At 41.9% G+C, this 7,445-nt stretch overlaps 1 long non-coding RNA gene across 1 annotated transcript in view; it reads right to left on the reverse strand.

Annotated features, from left to right (window-relative positions):
• The window catches only part of LOC105526005, a 17,063-nt gene extending 10,018 nt beyond the window's left edge, over nt 1–7,045 (reverse strand). Inside the window, exons 1-2 of the long non-coding RNA XR_001004004.1 lie at nt 6,960–7,045; nt 2,758–2,846 (exon numbers count right to left, since the gene is read on the reverse strand). This is a non-coding gene — a long non-coding RNA (uncharacterized LOC105526005). The remainder of the gene's footprint in view (nt 1–2,757; nt 2,847–6,959) is intronic.
• Nucleotides 7,046–7,445: the final 400 nt, after the last annotated feature.

Raw genomic sequence — 7,445 nt, forward strand, 5'->3', positions numbered from 1 at the left:
TTCTCAGTCACTCTTTCATTCCTGTCTGCTCTTGCTCACATGGTTTCTCACACCTCTGTTCAGCTTCTACACTTGGGCAGGTGTTGCTGGCTTGTGTGTATGTGTGTGTGTGTGCGCGTGCGTGTGCATGTGTGCTGACCCTGTGTTAGGTGACTGGAAGCTCCCTGAGGAGGAGCCTGTGACTATTGCTCATTCTTTGTCACCCCCCCCTTCCCTTCTCTACTCCAACAAGACACTTATCCATTCAATGCATTTTTTACAGAATTGACTTTTTTTAAAAATGTTCTCATATTAATGACCTTTTATACTAGAGCACAGTCTACATACATTTCCTGTGCAAAGAATGAGGATCATGAGTAATTGAGGAAATGATGAAATCCAGCCATTCTGACACTGTTCCTTATCTAGGATCTCTCACTTTCTCCCCAAAGCCGCTTATTGGGGAAGTTTTTACAGTGATTGAACATGGCGAAAGAGCAGAGGACAAATCTCAGAAGGACAATGAGATAAAAATGGAAGATTTTCCTTCTGGTTCTTTTGTTACAAAAGCCTTGTTTTAAAAACAAATTTCTCTACCTGCCAATAGCAGAAATCACTTCCTTGGCTAGAAAAGCATTTTCTTTTACTTTTTCAGTTCTCTAAAACTTATGTTGTATCCATTTTTAGGCAAACAAAAACTTTTTTTTAAACCTAGGTATAAATAAGTTATAAATGTTAAATGCAAAAGAAGGAAGCTTTTATAGTCAGTATTACCTATGTTGGTACTAACCTCAGAAAGGGCTACTGAAGGGAGCCATACATGGCAAGATGCTGCCAGTTCTGTGGCTTTCTTGTTTGCCCGCTGCATTACTTTGGAGAGCTGCCTCGAATGACCTTTATTGTTTACGGTTGAGCTGCACATGTAACAGTGAAGAGAAATCTAACATAGTTGACTCCGTCTTGCTTCTAACCTCACAAGCTAACTGCCTTTTCTCATTTCTGCATGCAGGCCAAGTTAACTATGGTAGAAATTTAGTTTATAGTTTAATTTAAAGCAAAGGTGATTACAATCCCTTCCCAAAACTAACCCCTGAGGAGATAAGGAGGGTATAGACACAAATAACCATGTTATGTTAAAAATGTACAGGAGCCTTGTGACCTGACCAAGGACAAGATGTTTTGCATCCCTTTGGATTCCTGCTGATACTCAGATGTCTGTGGTCCCCTTTCACTGCCCCCCTCAACCCCTAACCTTCTCCTTGTTTCCCTTTCCCCAATATAAAAACAAGCTTGAGATTCATGCCTTTATTTTTATTTTTATTTTTTCAAGACGTAATCTTGCTCTGTTGACCAGGCTGGAGTGCAGTGGCACGATCTCGGCTCACTACAACCTCCACCTCCCAGGTTTAAGTGATCCTCCTGCCTCAGCCTCCTGAGTAGCTGGGATTATAGGCGCGAGCCACCATGCACAGCTAATTTTTGTATTTTTAGTAGAGACAGGGTTTCACCATGTTGGCCAGGCTGGTCTTGAACTCCTGACCTCATGATCCACCTGCTTTGGGCTCCCAAAGTGCTGGGATTAGAGGTGTGAGCCACTGTGCCTGGCCGAGATTCATGCCTTTAAAGACAGACGGTTCTTTACAACACTAGTCTGCCATCTTCTTGGTTTGCTGGCCATTGAAATAGTCGTTTTCCTTGCCCCAACAACTTGTCTCTTGAGTTACTAGTTACTGTGCAGTGAGTGGTATGAGTTTTGGACTTGACGACACACATACAAACCAAACAAAAAAGTAATTTTCAATTATAAATCTCTTATAGTGTGTTTAAGCAAGTATAGGAACATGCATGTGTTGTAAGAATGACAAAAAGATAACATCTAGTTTTGGCTACGTGGTGGGACAAAGCACCTTCTTGTCTCCTGTTGACAAGAGTTTGAATTGGTATAATTTTTCTGCAAGAAAATTTGGAAAAATTCTTTAAGCACTAAAAAGGTGCATATTTTTTGATGTAACAATGCCATTTCTAGCCATGTATTCTGAAGATATAATTACAGTTTTGAACAGAGATTTAGCTATAAGGATGTTCATTGTAGCATTTTTTATAATAACAATGAAAATTAGAAATGACTTACATGTCCAATAATAGAATCTTGGTAAAATAAATTATAGTTTTTCCATACAACAGAATAATTAGCAGCCAGTACAAACTGAGTTGTAGCAGAATTTTTAATGATACAATATATTAAGTCAATTAAGCAGGCCATAAATAGTACATTCAACCTGATTGTAATTTGTTACAAAAAACAAGTGTGGGCAACTTTGATTTTCCAGCTTCCTCTAGCAACAAGAGGCTACACTTGTTTTTAGTATTCATATCCTGTGGCTCTATTCCCTATCTAGTTTGATTGCACGACATTCTTTCTTCTAGAAAATTCCCCTTCCCTGTATCTCATTACCTTAGCCTGGAGCTCCATTTCTTTGCAGGGCACCTCTTGTTCCCTTAATATCTCTCTTCATGAGGCTTTGCAGAAACATGGACAATGGGTTAGTTCTCCAAATGCAGGTTAGACTGAGCTGTGATGTGTAATGCAACTTTGCTAAGTGCGTGGGTATAATATATGGAAATTGCAAACAAAAAAGAAAAACTTAAAATTGATTATGAGATACATTTGCTCCTAGAAAACTTAAGCTTGTGTCAGTTCACCCATTGTGTCCTGTGCTGGCGGTTTCTTTCCTTTTCATCCAGCCCGTGGCCATTTTGCAAGGGCTAACTTACTACCTCTTGCCAGAGTGTCCTTCAGCTTATTTCTTCCCAGGAGTCCTTGCCACCAATCTCTCTGAGACCCTGAAGAGGGAAAAACAGCTTGCCTCAAAGGAAACATCATTTGTAGAAATTAATTCCACCCACATGAAGGATAGTTGCATTTACATTAATTGTGCTGAGTGATTTAACTTGGTGTGTGAAACCTCCCCATTTCAGAATGGGAGTTCAGAAAAGGCCATGAAAGAGATCTCTCCACACCTTTTACTCCCCCAGACAAAAGGACAACCTGACTCAAAAAGAAATATCAGCTATCATTCTGGAATGCAAAACTTCTTGTGATAATAAAGGAAAATACTTTGTATCTTTCCCCTATACTTTTGCTTTTTACCAATAGTGTTAATAACAACAAAAAAGAAATTCAATGTCAACTATAGAACTTATTCTACCTATATATGGGTATAGAAAACCCTTGAGGTGTGCCCTAACATATAAGCAATAATGACCTCTAGGTGAAGAGTTTATTACTTATCTATTCCTGTGTAAGAAATTATCCTGGAATTTAGCAGCTTAACACAACAGTTTATTATGTCACAGTTTCTGTGGGGCAGGAATGCGAGTGTGGCTTAGTTGTCTTAGGGCCTCTCACAAGGCTGCAGTCAAGGTGGTGGCTGAGTCTTCACTCAAGGCTCAACTGGGGAAGGCTGTGCTTCTACACTTACTCAGTGGCTCAGGTACTGGCTGTTGGCTTTGGGCAAGAGATGTTAGTTCCTTGCCATGTGAGCCTCTCAATAAGGCTACTTCCAACATGGCAGCAGGTTCTGTGTGTGTATGTGAGAGAGAAAGCAGTGGGGAGAGAGAGAGGGAAAGGTCACAGGCTTTTTAGCAGTCTAATGTGTTGGGGGTCCACAACACCCATCCCTTAGCTTTGATGATTCAGTAGGAGGACTCACAGGGCTCAGCATATAGTCATACTCATGGCTGTTACTGATTACTGAGAAAAGATAAAGCAAAATCAGCAAAGGAAAAAGGTGGATGAGGTAAAGACCAGAGGGAACCAGGCACAAGTTTCCAAGTCCTCTGACAGTGCAGTCACACAGGACAGACTTCACTCCCCTAGCAGTGAGCTGAAACACGTATGAGATGTTTGTCACTAGACAACCTCATGGAAGCCCAATTCCCAGAGTTGTTTTTTTCTTTTTCTTTTTCTTTTTTTTTTGAGATGAAGTCTCGCTCTGTCACCCAGGCTGGAGTGCAGTGGCGCGATCTCGGCTCACTGCAAGGTCCGCCTCCCGGGTTTACGCCATTCTCCTGCCTCAACCTCCCGAGTAGCTGGGACTACAGGAACCCACCACCTCGCCCGGCTAGTTTTTCGTATTTTTTAGTAGAGACGGGGTTTCGCCGTGTTAGCCAGGATGATTTCCATCTCCTGACCTCGTGATCCGCCCGTCTCGGCCTCCCAAAGTGCTGGGATTACAGGCTTGAGCCACCGCGCCCGGCCTCCCAGAGTTTTTATTGTGGGTTAGTCACATTGACACCTGATGTCTAGCACATACCCATATTCTAGATTTCCAGAAGGAAGGCTGATGTTCAACATAACTATTGTTGGCACAAACAGCTTAGGCAAAAAGTGAGTCCTTCTTATCAGGGTATGGGAGGAACCCTTTCTCATGAAATGCAAAGGCCAATCTTGTAAGCAGGACTATCTAAGGAGAACAGTCTCAGGCCTGCTATGTTAACTCTTTTCTGCATACCTAATCTTAGAAATGACACCCTCTGCTTTTTCTGTATTGTGTTCACTAGAAGTGAGTCACTAGGTCCAGCCCCAGACAAGGGCAGGAGCTTATAGAAGGACATAAATGCTAGGAAAGAAGTGTCACTGGGGGCTATCTTAGTGACTACCCACTACATGGGGTGATTTTACTTTGTCTCATTTGTATTTTCTGTCTTTCTCTCTAATGATATGTAGTACTTTTATAGTAAGAAAAAGCCATAAAAACACAATTATGTATACAACTTTGGTGGAAGAAAATTGGGCTTCCTGTTGGTACCGTCTACATGCATAGGTGTGGATTTTTATGGTGTAATAATTCTTGATGGTGTTAGAGATGGTGAAGTTACCTATGAGGAAACATTGGAATGTTTCTAGTTATAAGGATAAGTGCTGGATTAAAAAAAATTTTGGTGTTTTTAACAGCAGCAGCAGTGGTAGGGGAGCTAAAGTTGACAATAATTTGTGAAATGGCAGGATGTGGAGGCTAAGGGAAACCCAGCAGGCTCCAGGAAGCTTTAGACCAAGGCCAATATTGTGCCTTGAGATGTTTGTCAAGAAACCCTGCAGGTCATCGTTTAATGTATGTCAGTGTGGGGACAGCTGGGGGGACGGAATAAGGAGGTGTGTGGAAGGTGGAGGATGGAGCAGGGCACTTCTACCCTGAGCTGTGGGTGGGGGCACGTGGCAGGGTAGCAATTTCACTGCTCCACTGAAGGGAAAGATGAGATCTGGGAGAGAGAAGGAGAATGTACCTCTTCCCTCTCTGCTTTTCAGCTCAGGATTTCAGAGAGGAAGGGACTCTGGCCTGGGAGAGGAAGATGAACCTATCATAGAATGACTGAGAGCTGTTGCCTGCTGGTCTAGTGTCCATGGTAGCAAAGATGCCCACTAAACTTCAGAGGCAGGCAATGGCACAGGAACTCAGGAGTACCCCTGCTGTCAGGCATCAGAATCATGGACATTTTATGAGAGAGAGGCAGAGGGCAGGAGAGGAGAGGCGCAATACATTCAGAAGGTCTCCTCTAGTATACACAACACCCCACACTTGCTTCATCTTTTCCCGCCACAGTCATTAAAACCTTCCAATGCACTATTATTATTTTATTATGTTTGTTTTTTGTCTTTTCTCTCCACCTTAATATAAGTTTTACGAGGACAGGGATTTTGTCTGTTTTGTGTCTGTTGTATAAACAGGCACTCAACAAACATTGTAAAATTGAATTAAAGAACACATATGCTAGTACTTCATATTCATTGCCTTGCTCTGTTGCTTATTGGTATTTAGATAAAACTGCATGTGTTTGCCTTTTAACTTTGTGAATTCATCTGTAGAGCTCTATGAACTTTAAAACAGATTTTTCAATATTATAAGTGAAAGAAGCTAGACACAAAAGGCCACATATTGTATGATTCCATTTATATGAGATGTCCAGAATACACCAATTCATAGAGATGGAAAGTAGATGAGTGGTTGCCAGGGGCTGCAGGGCAGAGGGAGTAGAGAGTGACTGCTAATGGGTATGGGTTTCTTTTCTGGGATAATAAAAATGTTCTAGAATTAGACAGTGATAATGGTTGTGCAGCAGGACGAGCCGCAGACCAAACTCCTCAGACACCAAGTTAAAGAAGTAAGTTTATTCGGCCAGGGGCATCGGCAAGACTCCTGTCTCAAGAGCCGAGCTCCCTGAGTGAGCAATTCCTGTCCCTTTTAAGGGCTCACACCTCTAAGGGGGTGCGCGTGAGAGGGTCATGATCGGTTGAGCAAGCAGGGGGTACGTGACTGGGGGCTGCATGCACCAGTAATTAGATTGGAACAAAACAGCATAGGGATTTTCACAGTGCTGTTCTATACAATGTCTGTAATCTATAGATAACGTAACCGATTAGATCAGGGGTCGATCTTTAACTACCAGGCCTAGGGTGTGGTGCCGGGCTGTCTGCTTGTGGATTTCATTTCTGCCTTTTAGTTTTTACTTTTTCTTTCTTTGGAACCAGAAATTGGGCATAAGACAATATGAGGGGTGGTCTCCTCCCTTAGTTGCACCACTCTGTAACTATACTAAAGCCCACTGTAGGAGAGAAAAGTAATATACTTTCTTCATCTATTGCAAGGTTCATGACTGACACTCCTATAACAAAAGACAGATTAACAAGAGAAAAAGGTAATACATTTATATAGTCCATTCTCATGCTGCTAATAAAGCTGGACCTAGTGACTCACTTCTAATGAACACAATACGGAAAAAGCAGTGGGTGTCATTTCTAAGATTAGGTGTGCAGAAAAGAGTTAACATAGCAGGCCTGAGACTGTTCTCCTTAGATAGTCCTGCTTATAAGACTAGCCTTTGCATTTCATGAGAAAGGGTTCCTCCCATACCCTGCTAAAAATAATAAATATACCCAAGACTAGGTAATTTATAAAGAAAAAGAGGTTTAATGGACCCACAGTTCCACATGGCTGTGGAGGCCTCACAATCATGGCAGAAGGTGAAGGAGGAGCACAGTCATGTCTTACATGGCAGCAGGCAAGAGAGCTTGTGGGGGGGAACTGCTCTTTATAAAACCATCAGATCTCGTGAGACTTATTTACTATCATGAGAACAGCATGGGAAAAACCCACCCCATGATTCAGTTACTTCCCGCTGGGTCCTTCCCATGACACGTGGAGATTATGGAAGCTACAATTCAAGATGAGATTTGGGTGGGAAAACAGCCAAACCATATCAGCATTTATTCAACCAAAGTTTTATAGGACAGGAAAGACTTCAGAAATGAAGAACCCAAGACTTAGGGAAAAGTGTCTATTTTAGGTTTGATGAAGAATGGATAGTCATGTAGAAGTATAATTGGTCAAAAAGAAGGTGTGGCCTAATGGTAATAAACTGAGGGGAACATAGCAAGGCCTGTTTGTTCAGATTCTTAATGGCGTCTC

This window comes from Colobus angolensis, unplaced genomic scaffold (genome assembly GCF_000951035.1).
Source record: "Colobus angolensis palliatus isolate OR3802 unplaced genomic scaffold, Cang.pa_1.0 Scaffold57, whole genome shotgun sequence".
NCBI classification, from domain to species: domain Eukaryota; kingdom Metazoa; phylum Chordata; class Mammalia; order Primates; family Cercopithecidae; genus Colobus; species Colobus angolensis.